Here is a 19,758-nt window from a genome sequence, read left to right as displayed (position 1 = left end):
AATAGACTTGTAGATACATATATAGATGTAGATATATATATATATATATAAACAATCTTATGGTTACTGGGGTAAGGGGGTGGGAAGGGATAAATTTGGGAGTTTGAGATTTGCAAATGTAAGCCACTATATATAAAAATAGATTAAAAAAACAAATTTCTTCTGTATAGTACAGGGAACTGTATTCAGTATCTTATAATAACCTTTAATGAAAATGAATATATGTATGTATATGCATGACTGGGACATTGTGTTGTACACCAGAAATTGACACACTGTAACTAACTGTATTTCAATAAAAAACTGTAAACTCTAAAAAAATCAAAACACCCCACAAAATATATAAGGAACTCATTCATCTAATAGCAAAAACAAAAACAAAAACAAAAACAAAACCCTCCCCCAAAGTGTCCAATTAAAAATGGCAAGAGGGGAGGAGGAGGGTATAATTTAAGTGGGAGAGCTTAGCATGCACGAGGTCCTGGGTTCAATCCCCAGTACCTCCATCAAAAAATAAATAAATAAAAGTCTAATTATCTCCCCTCACACACACAAAAAATGGCAAGGGACCTGAATAGACATCTTTTCAAAGAAGACATACAAATGGCCAACAGGTACATGAAAAGATGCTCAACACCACTAATCACCATGAAATGCAAATCAAAACCATGGTGAGATATCAATTCACACCAGTTAGGATGGCTATTATCAAAAAGTCAAAAGATAGCAAGTGTTGGTGAGAATGTGGAAAAAAGAAAATCCTTGCACACTGTTGCTGGAAATGTAAGTTGGTATGGTCATTATATAAAACAGTATGGAGGTTCCTCAAAAAATTAAAAATAGAACTACCTTATAATCCAGCAATCACATCTCTGAATATATATATATCAAGGCAATAAAGTAACCATATCAAAGAGATACTTGTACTCCCATGTTCACTGCACTATTATTCACAGTAATTAATATGTGGAAACAATCTAAATGTCTGTCAACAAATGATAGATAAAGAATATGTGATATATATACACGTGTGTGTGTATCAATGGAATATTATTCAGCTTAAAAAAGAAAGAAATTCTACAATTTGCAAAAACATAGATGAACCTGAAGGATGTTATGCTATGTGAAATAAGCCAGACACAGAAAGCCAAATGCATGATCTCATATATTTATAGAATCTAAAAAAAAAAAAAAAAAAATGCCAACACAGACTGTAACAGACTAAAATGGTGATTACCAGAGGCTAGGCTAGGAGGTAGGGGAAAAGGGGAGATATCAATCAAGGATACAAACTTTGAGTTATAAGATGAATAAGTCTTGGAGGCCTAATGTATAGCATGGTGACTATAGTTAGTAATAATGTATTATAAACTTAAAATTTTCTGAGAGAGTAGACTGCAAGTTTTAACCATACACACACACGCACACACACACACACACACACACACACACACACACAACAGGTAACTATGGGAGGTGATGGTAATCAACTCACAATGTATATGTATATCAAAACATAATCTTGCACACCTTAAATATCTACAATTTTTATGTTAAAAATAAATAAATAAATAATTTAAAGAAACAATAAACAAATTTAAAAAAGAAAAACTCATCTGAACCTCAAGGTGAGTGGTTTCTTTCCTTCTAATGAATATACTACTTCCAGCCATTCTCTATCAAGATAAATAGACTCCATCATAAAAGGATGTCTGCTGAAAGCAAGAAAGTAGAAGAAACACTACTGAAATATAACAAGCTGACAGAGTACATTCATTCCTAGCCTCAGGACTTCCTTCTGCACTAGTCTCCAACTTTAAAAAAAATACTTGTTTACACTCCAAGAAGGTGAGGCTGGGACGTCACCTCCAGATGGGTTCAGAAGGATAATTGCCTCTGATCAAGTTGTCTGTCAGCCATAACTGTTACTAGTACTGTGAGACAAGCTCCCTAAGTCAAGACCATTTAACAACAACAAAAAAGGAATCACTGCTTTCTAAATGTTTCATTTTCCCAAGCAGATGGCTACCTTCTCCACTGTCTTAAAGGATTTTCAACTATCGTACTATATATACTAGCATACTACTTGCACAGAGCAGTAGTATATCCATGTATTAGAGGAAATAAACATATTTATTTACATAGCTTATGGAGCATTTCCCTAAAATACTTTAGATGTTTTATTTCTTCATAACAACTGAATTTTGTCCATCAATTGGAAAAAATTGTAACACATTACCTGTTAATTATTTAAGAATTTAATTTTCTTGAGTGGTGGGAAGATTGTGAATAAAATAGAAATATCTTCAAATTTTCCAAAAATTTTATCTTTGATTCCATTTTACTACCACTTATCAGACAGATGGTGCAGGAATAAGAGAACAGTGATGAGGAGAGGAAGGAGCACACGGGAACCACGGTTAGTGCTTTAAACTTTTATTTACACATCCAGTTATCAAGATCTGTTCTCATTTTAGATTTTATAGAAAAATGGATTTAATGTGAAGATGTGGAACCTATCCATTTATTTGAAATATTTGATATACTATCAATTCAAAAACAAACAGCTGAAAGAAAACTGAAACAGTTCATCAGTCAGAAATTTTCAGAAATATCTAGATGCACTGAACACAATAACTTAGTGACTGGAGTTTTTAATTTTCTCCCAGACAACTGGAAATCTTTGGATAGAGTCTTCTAAGTTGTTCTAAGATTCTCTCAAGCATACGAATACATAACAAATCATAAATAACATAAAAATATAATTGCAGCATACTCTGATGTTAACTCCGACACTTCTTTTTTTTTTTTAATTTTATCTTATTGAGTTGTAGTCAGTTTACAATGTTGTGTCAATTTCCAGTGTAGAGCACAATTTTTCAGTTATACATGAATGTATATATATTCGCTGTCACATTCTTTTTCACCGTGAGCTACCACAAGATCTTGTATACATTTCCCTGTGCTATACAGTATAATCTTGTTTTATCTATTCTATATATACCTGTCAGTATCTACAAATTTCGAGCTCCTAGTCTTTCCCTTCCCACCCTCTCCCCACTGGCAACCACAAGTTTGTAATCTATGTCTATGAGCCTGTTTCTGTTTTATATTTATGTTCATTTGTCTTTTTCTTTTTTTTTTTTTTTTTTTTAGATTCCACATAAGAGCGATCTCATATGGTATTTTTCTTTCTCTTTTTGGCTTACTTCACTTAGAATGACATTCTCCAGGAACATCCATGTTGCTGCAAATGGCGTTATGCTGTCGGTTTTTATGGCTGAATAGTATTCCATTGTATAAATATACCACATCTTCTTTATCCAGTCATCTGTCGATGGACATTTAGGCTGTTTCCATGTCTTGGCTATTGTAAATAGTGCTGCTATGAACATCTGGGTGCAGGTGTCTTTTTGAAGTAGGGTTCCTTCTGGATATATGCCCAGGAGTGGGATTACTGGGTCATATGGTTAAGTCTATTCCTAGTCTTTTGAGGAATCTCCATCCTGTTTTCCACAGTGGCTGCACCAAACTGCATTCCTACCAGCAGTGTAGAAGGGTTCCCTTTTCTCCACAGCCATTCCTACACTTCTTCACCAGAGTACAGGTCTTGTACCTAAACAGTTGTGTCAGTACTGAGTCTTAATTTGCCTCTCCCCTGTCCTGAATTTATATTTCTAACCCTGGTTGATCTTTTCTACATCCTCACATTGCACTATGCCAGACCAGTCACTTCCTGGTAACAGGACGATACACTAAAGATGGGAGAGTTTTGTGCACTTTGCAACTGTTCTAAATTCAGAGCTGCAAATGCAGGCTTTCCATTTCGGCCATGGAAACTTCATCAACCACATTTCGATTGCTCCTGTTATTACTGCTTCTGTTCTGAATTGCTGTTCTATAATTCCTTATGCAAGAAGTAGAGATGGCACTTCTATGTGACTAATGTCAAATGCTCTAAGCTTTCTTGCCTGAACTACCCTGAGTGAAAGTGATGGGACACCAATTGTGGCTTTCAGAATGAATAAACCCTGCTCTCATTCAACTGCTCTTCTCAAAGTTGCCCTTAGTGTCGAATTCCAAGTGGAATTATTTTATTATTGCTTGGACACTCTTTTTCCCCCAGCTTTATTGAGATATAATTGAGATACAATATAGCATTGTAAGACGCAGTCTTGATGTAAATTTTATATTACTGTACCATGACTCGGCTTTTTAACCAGCTCTTAGTCCTCAATGGACATTTTTGAAAGATGCTGATTAACTGTTTAATGAGGAAAATACTCTGACTCACTCAACAAACTCTCCCCAAGTTTCTAAGCACCTTTGAATATAATTAAAACAGATAATGCTGGTGGGATGTCAGAAAGCTTCTTTTTTTCCACTAAAGCCAGAGTAATTCAGAAGAGTCTAAGATTGGTACAAATGGGATTCAATTTAAATATAAGGATCTAATTCCTGACTTTAAGGCTTTAAATCTTGTAGAATAGTAAAAGTTTGTCATCTTTTTTAAGAGTTCTTAGAATAGACAACATTTGCACAAATATTGAGAATCTACTAAATATCAAGCACTAAAACCAGTAAGACGGTCTTAGTTCCCATGAAGCTTGCAGTAGAAAATCAAGGCAGCTAACTAAACAAGAAACTATGATAAAGTTTGATGTGTGCTATGACAGAGGAAATTCAGGTACTCTGGCATCAAGGAAAAGTCAAGAAAAGATATTCTGGAAGAAGTGCTACCTAAAAAGATACTGAAGGGTGGGTGAGTTGCAGTTAGGAGAAGAAGGAAAAGAGGTGAAGAATGTTTGAAACATTCTCCAAAGCACTGATTTATTTGTGGTAATGAAAGCGCAGTAGAAACACAGAACCGACAGAAATTCAGAATGAGATGGTGGAGTGGTTTGAGAGGAAGTTGAAACCCAAGGGTAAGAGTGGAGAGAAAATTGCAAGCCATTTAAAGGAACTTCCCCCCCAGGGAATACAGGAAGTTATTGAAGGGATTATTATTTTACAAAAAAATGTCATTGGCAACAATATGGTCAAAAGATTAGGGACAAGTTAGAACGTAGGAGACCAAGTAAGAAGCTGTGAAAGGTAATGGCGACTTGGATTAGGATAATGGCAAAGGGAACAGAGAGAAATGAATGGAGTCGGGATTTTCTGAAAGTCAGATAGATTGGCTGGAAGGGAAGGGAAAGGAAAAGAAAGATGGGAAACAGGTAAGGAAGAAACAAGGTAATAGCTCAAGTGAGGTTATTACTGAGCTCAAAAATATGATTATAGGAATTTAAGCACAGAGCTCTGTTTTCATCAAATAAAAATGGTTTAGATTATTCAGAGTCTTTCTTGTTCAATGGTTCTATAGATATGTGTCTCCTAGTCACTTGGTGCTAAGACGAAATTTAATTTTTCATATTATCTCTAGCTCTAAGTACTCTCTGTGAAACAACCATCATCATTCAGACTTCTAATTAGCCATCCCCATATGTAGAAAGATAGCCAATGTTCACACTTTTAACACTATAAAATGTCTGTGTGTAAATTTTGATCTACTGAGCATAATTTGAGAAGGTACAGATTGGGAAATTTTTTTTGAAAAGTTACAATGTCCTTATTATTATTTATTTATTTATTAAACTTTTTTTTATTGAGTTATAGTCATTTTACAATGTTGTGTAGATTGGGAAATTTTTGATGCAAAGTATTTTGAATTACACAGCAAAAGCATATTTTCTATATGACATGTATTCTCCTAGAGACGAAGAACTAACATATTTCTTTACATAGAAATAATTAAAAAAACAAAATCTTAATGAATTCCCAGTTAGACCCCATTTTAAAGGATTATTAAAAGAATACAGAAAATTAATCTATTCACGATACAGGGGATCTTCAATATTTATATGTGGTTCTTTTAAAATATATATTACATGTCTACAGAAATTATTGGTAAGAAAAATATACTGGAAAACAGTCTACCGACAACAGTTCCTATTAGAAGTACAATGAATGTTTACAGAAAACTGAGTGAAATAAAAGTACTGAAAATAAATGTAATTCTGTCCTGCTCAGTATCAATATGCTGGGAACATATTTTAGAATCCTAACATTAATACAGAGGAACACAATGAAGTCCTAGTAATCAATGTATCATTGTGAAATACTGAGACTTTTTAGGATTTTTTTCCTAAAAAATATCCTTAGCACCTGCAGTAAGTAAAGGGTCTGGATGTGTACATACGTCTAGTATAACAAACTCCTTACCTCCTCAGCCCCTAAATCTGTTTACCTTCCTATGTTCCCTGTATTATTGACAGTTTGCTCTTGCTACTAGGCATCAAAATAAAAATCTGGGAAGCATGCTGGACCTCACCCCTGACATCTACTAAGTCTCTGATTTCAGCCAATTGTATTTCTTCAATTTGTTCAAATTCATCTTTTGTTCTCTAGAATCACCTCTAGCCCTCAAAGTCTCTCGCATGAATTTACTGCAATATTTTCCTAACTAGGTTCCACTCCCTCGAGTTTTTACTTTTCCTTCAAATCTATCATCCATGCTTCCACCAAAGAGATTTATCTAAAACATAGATCAGACCAGGTCACACTCTGTCTAAACTTCTTTATCAGCTTTCCAGTTTTCCTTGCAGTATATAGCTTTTATTTCTTTTTTGAAAGGTTTTTAAATGGAATTTTAAATGTTATGATCTCAGAGACTTCCAGCCTGATAATGACAGAACTTCTTGCATCAGACTAACAGTTCCTCAGAAAATAATTACAAACTCTGCACCAAATACTTTTAAAACAACACTGTAAAAGCACTAGAGAGCAGCCAAAAGCAGGCAGAAAATGGAGGTGATCTGCCCCTTGCGATGAGGGAATTACATTGGATTCATACAGGTTTTCCCCTGAGGCCTTCTCTGGTCTCTGTGGTGTTTGAGATATAGAGCTCCAAAACAGAATTGCAGACTTACTGGCCTGAGAAGGGAAATGAAGTATTTCCCTCCAAGAAAAGATGAAGTCACAAAAAGGGAGGTCTTAAACGTTGCACATACATATGACGTCATTTATATGAAGAATCTAAAAAATAATACCGATAATAATGACACGAATTAATTATTATTTTGATTTCTTGAATATGTGTAAGCACATTTGACTATCCTTTATGATTGGATTACCGCATTCTGTTGATTCTTATTTGTAGTTGGCTTTATTCCTTTGATAATTATGTAAGTTTAAAAAGCTAAAGATCTAATCTGTTCTTAGAAACAATTAGTACATATATGAAAACTAAAAAAGTACACAGTATACTGTTTATATGTACTTACATGCAATATAATGTGAATGTACAGTCAAACTGTAATAATTCTACAAAATAAAACTGGAAAAAAGTTGCACATAAATATCCCCTCAAATCCTCGCTGATCTCCCCAGCTGCGGGTGTGTGGGGAAGAGCGTCCAAGGAAGCCAGAGGGAAAATGACTGAAAGGCTGAAAGAACTAATCAAACATTTTAGCTGTCACCTGCTGCAGAGAAGCAGTTTAGGGTTCAAGTCCAACCAAATTAGAGGGGTTTGGTAAACATTTTGGGTTTTCCACTGAATTCCAGAAAGGTCACACATTGAAAATAAAGATAACATTCTAGGACTAAGGGATTTTCTCTTGAACTAAGGAAAAAACTAAAATAGGCCTGATTTAGCAAATTGTCAAACCAAACCCTGTAGGTTCAAAACGATCTATAATTCAACTGTCTCCTAGAATAAAACTTAACTCCGAGTAAGGGTTAGCAAACTACAGTCTATGGCTTGTTATTTAAGAACCTCAAGATAAAAATGGTTTTTACATTCTTGAAGGGTTAAAGAAGAGGAAGCAGAAGCAGAGGCAGGAGTGGCAGCAGCAGAAGAAACAGAAACTGTTAAGAGGCCCACAAAGCCTAAACACTTACTATCTGTCCCTTTATAGAAACAATTTTCCAGCTCATGGCATGTCTCCAAGGAACACAGCATAACTTAGTATTTGTACAGAGATGCTTAAACTTTTCAACTGTACCATAAAGAAAGTAAAAAATAAAAACTCTCCATGTCCCCATTTCCACTTCCCAAAGGTATTATTACTAATAGTTTCTTCTCTATCAATATATTCACACACATGCCTCTTAAAACACTATTACAGGTTGGATTATGGCATGTATTTAAAGTATATACTACTCTCAAACAGCTTCTTAATACTTAATAATGTATTCTAACTGTTTTCCGTATTAACACACATAACTCATTATTTTCAACTGTTGCTTAGAAACTCACTGTACCATGACTTATTTAGTCATATCCCTGTAGGTGAATATTTAGTTCACTTGCAACTTTTTGTTGTTATTATTGAAATATGCCTAGACGGTCTTCGCATGTGTTGCAGTGGGAAACATATTCATAGAATAAATCTCTAGAATAGGAATTTGGGTCCAAAATTTTACATATTTCAAATTTTGATAGTGATAAAAGATCTTCCATAAAGATTGTACCAATTACTAGAGTAGTATCAAAATATCTGCTTTCCTATTCACACACACACACAAAACAGAACCCAGCATAACCTGGGGTTTTATGATGTATCATCCACCGTGTCCCATATGCCATTAAAAATTACTAGTAATGTAAAGAAACAGGTAAATATGTCTCAAAGTCAAGAGAAAAATCAACTAATGGAAACAGATCCACAATGCTGGCCCATAAGAAATTCTTAAAACAATCATAATAAATATGTCACATACAGCTTCTATAGGTGAAGGGAGGAGAAATTCCAGGAGAGCTCTGTAAGCTGAAAATAACAAAAACACAAGTGGAAATCCTAGAACTGAAAATTCAATATCTGAAATAAAAAATGCATTGTTTGGAATTATTGGTAAAATTGCATACAATAGAAAAAAAATCAATAAGCATGAAGACTATGTAAGAAAACTCCTCCAATTTAAGCATATAGAGATTAAAAAAAGCTTCAAGGATCTATAGGGCAGTATCAAGCAGTCTAACTTGTGGGTAATTAGAATTCCAGCCAAGAAGAGAGACAATGGGTTAAAAAATGTATATATCTATATACAGACAGATAAATTTAAAAAAAAATCTAAATTTGGTTGAAAACTATGATCCAAAGATTCAGGAAGTTCAGTGAATTCCAAACAGGGTAAATACAAATGGTATGGTTTCAGTTTGCTTCAGAGAAAGGTGGAGGGAACCCGTGAAGTCGGAGGCTGACTTCACAAAGCTCATCTCTAGCTCTGCGAAGAGTGCTCACCTCTCCATGAGGACAAAGCCTCGGTCCCTGGTTAAAGTAGTTGGTAAAGAAAAAATGAACTTCATCCTCAGTTGCCAAATTTGTGTACATCTATTATTTATTCAGTTTCTACTATGTGCTAGCCATTTGGGTGCTTTAACACGTCCTGTCATTTAATCCACACAAATTTATGTATAATTTTACAGACCCTATGACTCACAGAGGTTTGTAGCTTGCTCCAGATCATAAACCTTGTAACTTTTGGAAGTAGAATTTAAGTACAATTTTGTCTATAAATGAAACCTATACTCTTTCTACCAATCTTTTACCTTAGACCCCCTCACACACATATATACATACACAGAGTTCAATAATTATTTGCTAATTTAATGACTAATGTTAAATTATTACATGAATCCAATGACATCTTACTCACTGTCATTCCCCAGATTTGGTCAGATATGTCCTGCAACCAGCAAGTGAAGCTCTGCCCACACCCTGATCCAAACCTGGCCAAAGCAGTTAAATATTTGCAGCTTCAGACTCATCCACTGATTCAATCTAGAATTACTCTTATTTCCCTAAACAGAATAGTTAGTGTCCCAAGATCATCCCATCAGGATGCTTTCTTTGCTCAACATCTGGCTGATTTGCTCTATGATTTAGTTCTGAGCTCATACTTTAGTTTCTTATTGTGTATTCCCTTTGCTCACTTAGGCCTGGGGCTGCTCTCGGCGGAAGCCCAGTCATCAAGATATCTACCCTTCAGTATGAGTGAACCCTACCCTCTTTATCCACTGGCAGGGATTCTGAATCAAATTAAATGGGTGATTTTGAGTCACACTAATGACTTGGAAAACACTCTGTCTCCCTTGGCTATCAGACACCAGCCTAGACTGAGTACCAGTTTACTTTTTGGTCCTACAGGCATTCAGAAATGTTCTATTACGCATGGCTATGATGATCATTCTAACAACGAAGGTCATGTCCTGAAAAATCATAGTATTTCCCAATTACCCGATTCCATCCTTTATGCACCAGGCAGATATAGTGGTCTCAAATGCCCAGCAGCAGAGCCTGCTTAAGATTGTGGAGGTTTCAAAATCCAATCCTCATGAACATTTATTTGAATATGAAGAGTGGTAGTATTTGTGGTTGGTGAGCATTCAATCTGAGGTAACACATGTGAAAACTTTGCCTTTACAAAGTAACAGAGGTAATATTAACGAACATTTATTGAGTATTTGTACGGGCCAGATTTACACATGTAGCGTCTCATTTAGTCCTCACAACAACCATAAAAGAGGGGTGTGGAAGGAAGAATAATGGTCTCCAAAAGATGGCCACACTCTAATCTGCCTAACCTATGAAAATGTTACTTCACAATGCAAAGGAGAAGTAAAGTAGCAGATGAAATTAAGGCTGCTAATCAGCTAACCTTAAAATAGGGAGAATATTGTGAGTTATCTGGATGGGCCCAACATAACCAGAAGAGTTCTGTAAATGTGGAAGACAGAGGCAGGAGAGTCAGTGTCAGAGTGATACAGTGTGAGAAAGACTTAAATGGCTGTCGCTGGCTTCAAAGATGGGAGGAGATCACGAGCCAAAGAGCGTGAACAGCCTCAAGAAGCTGGAAAAGGCAAGAAAGAGACTCCCCCGTGGGGTCTTCAGAAGGAATGAAGCCCTGCTAACATATTGATTTTAGTCCAGTGAGACCCACATCAGATTTCTGACCTACAAAACTGAAAGATAATTGTGTGTTGTTTCAAACCACTAAGTTTGTGATCATTTATTACCGCAGTAATAGGAAACTAATACAGGGAGCCACTATTATTCCTCTGAATTTAAGATGAGAAATTTTGAGTCCCAGCTGAGGGGAGTTAATTACCTCAATGGACAGTCTCACAGTTTGGATTATGAATATGGTGAAATTTCTGCTTATTTTCTTTAATGACTTTGTAATTTCTGCTACCCCTCTCCCCAAAATGGATGTATCGCACTAGTTGACTGCACTTAGTCATATAACATATGGCTTTAAAAACTAGAAAACTGGCCTGCATATAATAAAGGAATTTTTCTGAAAAATTTTCATCTCGCAATCACGGGATGAATATTTCACATACCTCAAATGACAAAAGCATCCTCCCAGCACCAGTAAAATTTCCATGTAAGAAGTTCAGGAACTAAAAAAAAAAAAAAAAAAGTCGATAAAAGGGAGTTATCCAAGCAAAGAAATCTATCAGAAAACGGTTTAAATCTATCAGAAAATAGCTTAAAACTGGGAACAGCATATGGATGTTTATAACCAAGCTAAAATGGCATTTTCTATGGTTGACTGTATAAATCAAACTGCTGTATCTCTTGAAGTCAACTAGCTCATATTAGCGTTCTTGGTATGTAGCAGAGCTTTAGTGTTTGTGCCAAATTCCTTAGAAGTGTCAGACACATCACAGGAGCATATTTCATGATAAGCCCATGTGTGTTTTTATTAAATATTACAGTAAATCCTCACCTGCATAACTCTGAATAACGTATTTCTGTGTTAAATCCTTCACCAGGCAATGATTTACACTGAGAACAAAAATGCCTCAAGCACCTTCATTTTTAGCACTTTGTTCCAGTGACTTTAATCTATAGCTTACTTCATGAGCAAAGTATACACTGATATATCTAATGGGGCCTAAGCCCTATTTGGCTTAAGATACCATCCTCCAGGAAAATGAAATGCGGTTACTAGTATGAAGTCAGCTAGTAACGTAAAAACTATGTTTAGCAATTTATGAATTTCATTTGTAAGGCTGCAAAGAGCCAAGACAACAACTGTCTTAATCATTTGTTCCTTATCCTATTTCCACCCACTGACAGGCAGCATCTGGGTGGCTCCTAGGGCTAAGCTTAGGAGTCTGCCCAGGGAAGAGCTCTCACACTGGCAGGGCTCTCTTCCACCCCTCACACTCAAGCTCCCTCCAGGTCCAGCAAATGAACACTCAGGAACAAGTTCTCACATGTGCTTAGGCCATGTATTCAAGTCCCCTTTGTCATGGACTTTCATTTCTGACTTTCTGTCTTGAATGACTTAGAAAGACTAAAGATGTGGAAGAGTATTTTTCATCTCATGCATCTCCAATTATTCTATGTATACATCTTGGCTACATTAGTCACCTACAGGCACAATATTGCTGCATGACAAATGAGCCCCCAAAACTCAGCGGCCCATAGCAATAAGCATTTATTCTTAAATTTGTGGATCTGCATGTGATATGGTTTAGCTAATCTAGGCTCTCTTTCAGGCTATGGTTTGGCTGGCCTTGGCTCCTGGCTACAGGTACAGATCAAGTCTGTTTCAATTATCTTTGTCTGGGACTAGGCTGATGGGGAAACAGCTATCCAGGGCATGTTCTTCTCATGGTAGGACACTGGAGCACAAGAGGGCAAGCAGGACCATTCAGGTACATTTGTGGTCTCTGCTGTGTCACCCGAAGCAAGTAATGTGTCCAAGCCCAAAGTCAAAGAATAGGAAAAATACAGTCCACACACATGAGAGTAAGGCAAGGGAGGAAATGATATAAATCTCTCATGGGAGAGTGAAGAATTGAGACCAAAATGCAATCTACCACACTGGCCCATGTCCATAGGATATATTGGGCTTCCTAGCGAACCAATTCCTGAAAGGAGTGGAGTAGAGGAGTGTTTAAAAAAAAAAAAAAAAAAAAGCAAACTGCAGTTAGAATACCTATGAGTTCCCAGCAATAAATCAAACCGGGCAGTTATACATTAGATGGTTTTGTTTGCTGGAATCCATAATTCTCACATTTTTAGCATAACTGTAATTCATCCACACCTTCTTTTACAGTTATTCTCCCATTTTCCCCATGTGTAGATATTCTACTACTAGCACTGAGTTATTTAAAGATATTGATAGACTTGGAGTTTGAAAAGCCACATTTTTAGTCACAGATCTCTTGTACTTTTTTTGAAGTAACCCTGAGTGAGTTCTTGTGTGTTTCATGGCCTTGTCTTTAAACTATAACAACACCTGTGCTGCAGAGTTCTTGCAAGGATTAGACATAACACATGTAATACTTCTGGCACATGGTAGGGGTCCAAAACATAGGAACAGACTTTCTCATAATTTGTCCTTCTTCTCTCCCCTTCTCTCTGCTCTTTCACCCAGCATCCACCACAGAAATTCGTGTGTTGGTTCAGAATGGTCAGTGGACATCTGACCATTTGTCCATTTTGACCATTTGTGAGAAGACAAATAGTAATTTGGGGCCACGCCATTGGGGGTCATCAGGAGCGCACCATCTGGAGATCTTTCTCACAAGTCGCAAGTCGCAAGTCCCTGACTTTGTTCTCATTCCTGTGGAATATCTTAGAAGAAATGTAACAAATACAGAATGTCAAGCATATCAGTGTCTAACCGTACCATCAGTTTTCAACAAGGCTACAAAGAAAAACAAATTCCACTTCCTGCCAGGGTGCTTCAGGTCAATAGGTTTTAGAAGCTTTAAATATTCCTTTATAAGAAAGGAGAACTTGAGATCCAATACTCCACCTCAACCTTGATGTCTGACCCCACTTCAACTTCCTAATATATGTTATAATTATAACTTATCAATAAATAGTGTAGTCGACTAATCACAGTCTATTTCAAGAAGGTATACCACTGTATTCTTGGCACAGCAGATGCTCTATGAATATTCGTCAAATAAATAAATAAAAGAATTAATGACTAAATCTAAATTTTAAACTCTAGAACTTCCTAATTAAATACAAACCAAGTCCATTAACTTTACTTCTCAACTCAAAATGCATTTTTATTACCTGCTCCAGAGTGACTTTAAGCTGTGATTTCAAATAGCTGTCAGTTCAAGGTGTTCATATTTGAATTATAATAATTTACTCTTTGAGACTTACTGTGTAATAGCTTATTTTCTACTTTATATGCATGCAGCATTTAGGGGTTAAAGAGGAGGTCATTATAATCTAACCAGAGATATATTTAAATTTATAAAATGAAAAATAATGCTAAAATGAAGCTCTCATTGTTCCATAGTTTGATCTTTAAACAATTGGGTTTTAACTTTTTAATTCTCATAAAATGATATAATTACACTTAAACTTATTTATCATATTATCCTTGCTTTAGAATAAAAGACAAATGCTTGGGAATCATTTGAAGGGATTATCATAAAATCACACTTCAGAATTTGAAGTGAAGCAGCAGTTCAAGAGCTGCCAAGGAATTTGCTAAACAATAAAATTACGTTAGTGTCCATGTGTGCACACATATATGTATATACATGTATATGTACCATATATACAATATATTCCAATCCACTAATTGATATAAATATATATGTAATGCATAATAATGTATGATATTTTATTCATATAGTTTTATTCATATAATGTACTTATAATGCAAAAGTTTAAATATAGTTTCAAACAATGCATTAAACCTTAGAGTGTACTTTTCGTGGAAAGGTTTCTAAGTAAAATGATTTTTTTCTAGTCACATTAATTTAATTTGAAAAATTTATAAAACTATAAGAAAAAATAAAATTGAATATAATGAAGATATTCCTACAATTCTCACTGGCATCATCTAGGGAAAAAAGCTCTATTAAATTTTTGGTGTATTTCTTTTTTTTTCTTGTGAAGGTATATGGGGGTTGGGGAGAATTATCAAAATTAAAGTCATACTGCATAAACAACTTTGTTTTCCATTTCTTTCACTCAACAATACATACTATAGAGTAAGCATACCTTTCAAAGGTCTTTATTTGCATCATTTTAATGAGTGTATAACATTCTATACTATGTGTTTACCCAATCCTCTAATTTTGGACATTTAAGGTATTTTAAATTTTCTAATGTCATAAACAAGACAATAATTATGGTCTGCTGCTAGCTACTCTGTTCAACCCAGAAGCAGGTTTTAACCTAAGTACACAGTAATGCCTTCTTTGGCCAGATTTTCAAACAAGGACAACTTTTTAGTCAACCAGGTACCTACCCCTGGTTGAACCAGTCAGAATCACCAGAGAGTATATGTTCACAGGGTAGAGAATAGAGCCAATCAAAGTGCAGTAAATGTAGTGGAATTCAAAGGTAGGCAAGATGGTTTGGGGTGGTACAGGGACACATGAGTAGTTATACATTTGGTTTTTAATGAGTAATAAAGTATTATCAATAAGGCAACCTCTTTGCATGAATTCTTATGTCAGTTTTAGTGATGATTTATGCCTCTCATTCATTCATTGAACAAACATTTATTGAGAATCTCCTAGATCCTAGGCTCTGTTTTTAAGCATTGGGGATTTCACTATAAACAAGACAGATAAGATTTCTACCCTCAGGAGGCTTATATTCTAACAAAATAAATAATAATTAAAAAGTAAACAAATAATAGTTTAAGTTCAGGAGGAAATAAAGGAAAGTAAGATAACAGAACATGACTGGGCAGCCTTGGCTTCATTTTGGATAGAGAGGTCTGGATAGAAAGTACCCCTCCTAAGAAATGAAGGAAAGAGATCTGTGAAGATCTAGAGGAGTAGCATTCTCAGCAGAATAGGCAACAAGGACAAAGACCTGAAAGAGAGAGTAAGCTTGGTGCATTCCAGGAAACAAAACCAGCCTGCTTGACTTAGGCAGACTGAGCAAGGGGAGCTGGTAAAGATGAGGTCAGAAGGGTGATTCTGCAGCCAGATCATAGAGGGCCTTGTAAGACTTGATAAGGATTTACTTTGTTCAAAGTGTAATAATAGCAAGCCACAGGATGGTTTTAATTGTGTTTATTAAACAAATTCATATTTTGAAAGTATAATCTGCTGCTGTATGGGGAATGATTGGAAGAATACAGGAACAAAAATAAGATAACAAGTTAGGAATTTAATTAATGCCACAGCCAGATATAATAACTTGGACCAAAATGATAGAGGTGGATGTGGTAAGAATTGCTAGATTCAAGGTATGCTCTGAAGGTACAGCTGCTACGACTTATTGATGAAAGAGAAATGAAGTTTGAGATAATAAAGGATGACACCCAGACATCTGATTATGTAACTCAGGCAATGGTGATGCCATATACTTAAAAAGAGAATCTGTATAAAGAGCAGATTTAAGAAGGAAAAATTATTAATTTTGGTTTTAACATGTTATGCTTTTTAGACATAAAAGTGGAAGTATCCAGTAGACAGATATTCAAACCTGGAGTTAGGGGTGGGGGGTTATTATCAGCCCGAATATGCTATTTAAAGCCTGGATGAGCTTACCTAGGGAGTGATTACAGACAGTGAGAGGGCAGGACCTGGAGCTTCAAGCTGGAGCACTCAAACATTGTGAGGTCTGGAGAGAAGGGGGAGGGTACAGAGGAAACCAGGAAGCAGGAATTGGGAGATGAGAGGACAACCAGTAGAGTATGGTAGGCAGGAGGGCAGAGACAAAAGTGCCTCAGAATGGATGACAATTGTGCCAAATCTGCTGGGAGGCCGCATAAAATGAAGATTGAGAATTGATCGTTGCTTTTAGAAATATGGAGATTGCTGGTGATTTTCACAGAGCAATTTCAGGGGGCTAGTGGACACAAAATCCCAATCAAAGTGAGTTAGAGTTAAACAAGATAAGAAAATGTGATGGTGAGTACAGAAAACTCTCAAGCAGTCTTGCTGTAAAGGAAGCCCAGAAAAGCTGCTGGAGTCAGAGTGTGATAGTAAGTCTAGGAGGTTCTCTTTTGTTTATGGAGATGAGAGGTCTATTTGTATGCTGATGAGAGAATAATCTAGTAAGGGGGTGCAGCAAGAGTGGAGGAACTGTCCTTAGGAAGAGCAAGAGCTGCCCATCCTTTGTGGCTGGAGGGAAGACCGAGCGTGAGGGCAGGAACTGGAGGCTGGTGGATTTGATAAGGGGGAAAGGAAGCAGTTCTTCTCTTCTTGCTTTTATTTTCTTAATGAACTTTTAAAAATCAAGGTTATCAGCAGAGAGTGAGGACTGGGAGGAAATGTTGGAGGTTTGAAAAGAGAGAAGAAGATATAAATCAGTCGTTTGAAAAAGTGAACAGGAAACTGACCAGAGAATTCTAGCAAAATTATCCTACAGTGCTGAGAACTCACTTGAGATTTGTGGCAACAAATGTAAAGCGAATGTGTTTTCCTCCCATCCCATTTAGCTGCTTGAATGTAGATGTCGAGTAGGCAGAGTTGAATATAACGAGGGTTTGGGTTTTGCTAAAGAAGCACAATGGAGATGGAGAAGGACAGAAGAACTGAGGGTGCATGAAAGGGAGTTATGGTGACAATCTACGGAATCTAAACTGAGTAAGAAAAGAAGGACAAAGGAGAGGACTGGACAGAGAAAAGGTCATGGGGTGGATTCATGAATTATTGAGGTGGTGCTGTTCTTAAGTGTTCTTGAGGAAGCAGGAGGAAATGCTGTGTAAATCAGAAAGTGGGATGATGGAAAACAAGAATTTGGAGGGTACTGATAATGATAACATCTAGGCTATGACTGTAGGAGTAACAGGTTTTGGGAAGCCTGAGCCCAGGTAATCTTTAAAAACAACCCCAGCTGATTGAACTGTGTAGCCAAATTTGAGAACCAATGATCTATACAGATGTTGAATTCACCAAAAACAATGCCAAGGGTGTTATCAAATCAAACTTGGGTCCACTCGCCCACAGCGCAGCAGAGCCCATCCACTGACACCAGGTTGTGGTGAAGGAAATTATAAGCAAGCAAGGAGAACGGGCAGTTCATGCTCAAAAGACCCAAAGTCCCCAAAGGCTTTCAGGGAAGGGTTTTTAAAGATAACATTGGGGATGAAGGTTGCAGCTTCCAGTTGGCTGGTGGTGAGGTAACAGGGTGATGTTTTGGGAATTTGAATCATCAACCTCTGGTTCCAACCATTCTGGGGTCTGGTTGTGATCAGCATGCAGTCACCACCTGCTACTTGGGTGGGGGGTCTTGGTTTCTGCAGAACAACTCAAAGATATGAATCAGATTGTTATGTATATTGCTTGAGGAGGAACTAGGATTCTTATTTTATCCCTGAACTATTGTCATTACTTTTCTTGCTTGACTGTTTTTCCTTTGTTTCTGCATTCTCCCACTTCCCTAATCAGTAACTGGTTGAGTCTGCTCTTTAGAACTCCAGGAAGGCTAGGAGACTAAAACCTTATTATACAAAATAGAAACAGGGGACACAGAGAGGCTTCTGTACGCACAGAATCCTGCTTGGTTTCAGTATCTCCCTTTCCTTTGATACTCCTCAATTCTGAAGGGAACAGGGATAGGACAAGAAAGGGAGTAAAGTTTTGGATAGAGGAATTAATCATAAACTTGACAGGGGAACTTGATTTTCAGGGACTTGATATCAAGAGCAGTGGTAGAGGGAAATGCAGTGAGTCTTTGCTAAAATCTTCAGTGCAACAAGCAGAGTGACGGAGTGGATAGGATATGAAAGTAGCTTAATATAATCTCAAGGGAACTGGGGTTTCTGAAAGAGAAGCAATGATGAGAAACAAGAAGAATACCTATTTTTATATTCTCACCTCCAGGATCTGGAAAGGTAGGGTGTGGAAGCAAAAACAGCCACCATTTGAAAGAGAAGCAGGTCAGCAGGATGTGGGGAGGAAGACTAAGTCTTAGAGCAAGAAGGTGAAGGTATTCAAAGAACAGATTGAGAAGAAAATTCAAGGAAGACAATTTAGTAGAGAAGAGTTCAAAGGTAAAAGTTGTTCAAGCTCTGAGTTCCAAAGGCTGCCCTTGAAAGGACTGCAGTTTGAGAAAAATGAGAGAATGGGTCCAATAAAGAGATACTGCAGAAATGTATGAATAAGAGTCTCTGTGTTGTTATGAGAGGCTTGGACTTGTGATGACTAAGGCCAACAGAGTGTGAGACGTGATGATTAGTCCCATAGACTCTCAGGGAATGGTGGGAAATTAATTCTAAGTACAGCTTCTGATGCAGGAAAACGGATATGGGGCATGAGGAGGGCAGTGTCCCAGGCCTCAGTTCAGCCCCTGGGATGTGCCCCACCAGGTGTGGGTCCTTGACTTCGCACAGGAAAGAATTCAAGCGAGAGCCACAGCTGAGTAAAGGTAGATTTATTTAAAGAGATACATACTGCATAGAGTGTAAGGCAAGAGAAAGGCAAGGAAAGAGGTGTGGGAATTGGGTGCTCAGGTTAAAGTAAAAGTAGGTACACACTCCATAGACAGAGTGCGGGCCATCTCCAAAGAGGAGGGAGCGGAAAAGGGCCACTAGGCATGGTGTTGTCAGTTTTTATGGGCTCAGTAGCTTCACATGCCTACAGGTGGGAACATTCCAACTGCCCTGGGCAAGGGGCTGAGATTCCCAGGAACTGGGCCACCGCCCATTCCTTGGCCTTTTGCTGTTATCCTTGGGGCTGTCATGGCACCTGCGGGGATGTTATTCATCACACTGTTACAATGAGCATATAATGAAGCTCAAGGTCTACTAGAAGTCAAA

At 37.0% G+C, this 19,758-nt stretch overlaps 1 long non-coding RNA gene across 1 annotated transcript in view; it reads right to left on the bottom strand.

Annotated features, from left to right (window-relative positions):
* Positions 1-11,148: 11,148 nt before the first annotated feature.
* LOC116663070 overlaps positions 11,149-19,758 on the bottom strand; it is a 112,305-nt gene continuing 103,695 nt past the window's right edge. The window contains exon 4 of the long non-coding RNA XR_004319123.1: positions 11,149-11,446. This is a non-coding gene — a long non-coding RNA (uncharacterized LOC116663070). The remainder of the gene's footprint in view (positions 11,447-19,758) is intronic.

This window comes from Camelus ferus, chromosome 4, assembly GCF_009834535.1.
Source record: "Camelus ferus isolate YT-003-E chromosome 4, BCGSAC_Cfer_1.0, whole genome shotgun sequence".
Lineage (NCBI taxonomy): Eukaryota > Metazoa > Chordata > Mammalia > Artiodactyla > Camelidae > Camelus > Camelus ferus.
This window is presented reverse-complemented; position numbering and strand designations above follow the sequence as displayed.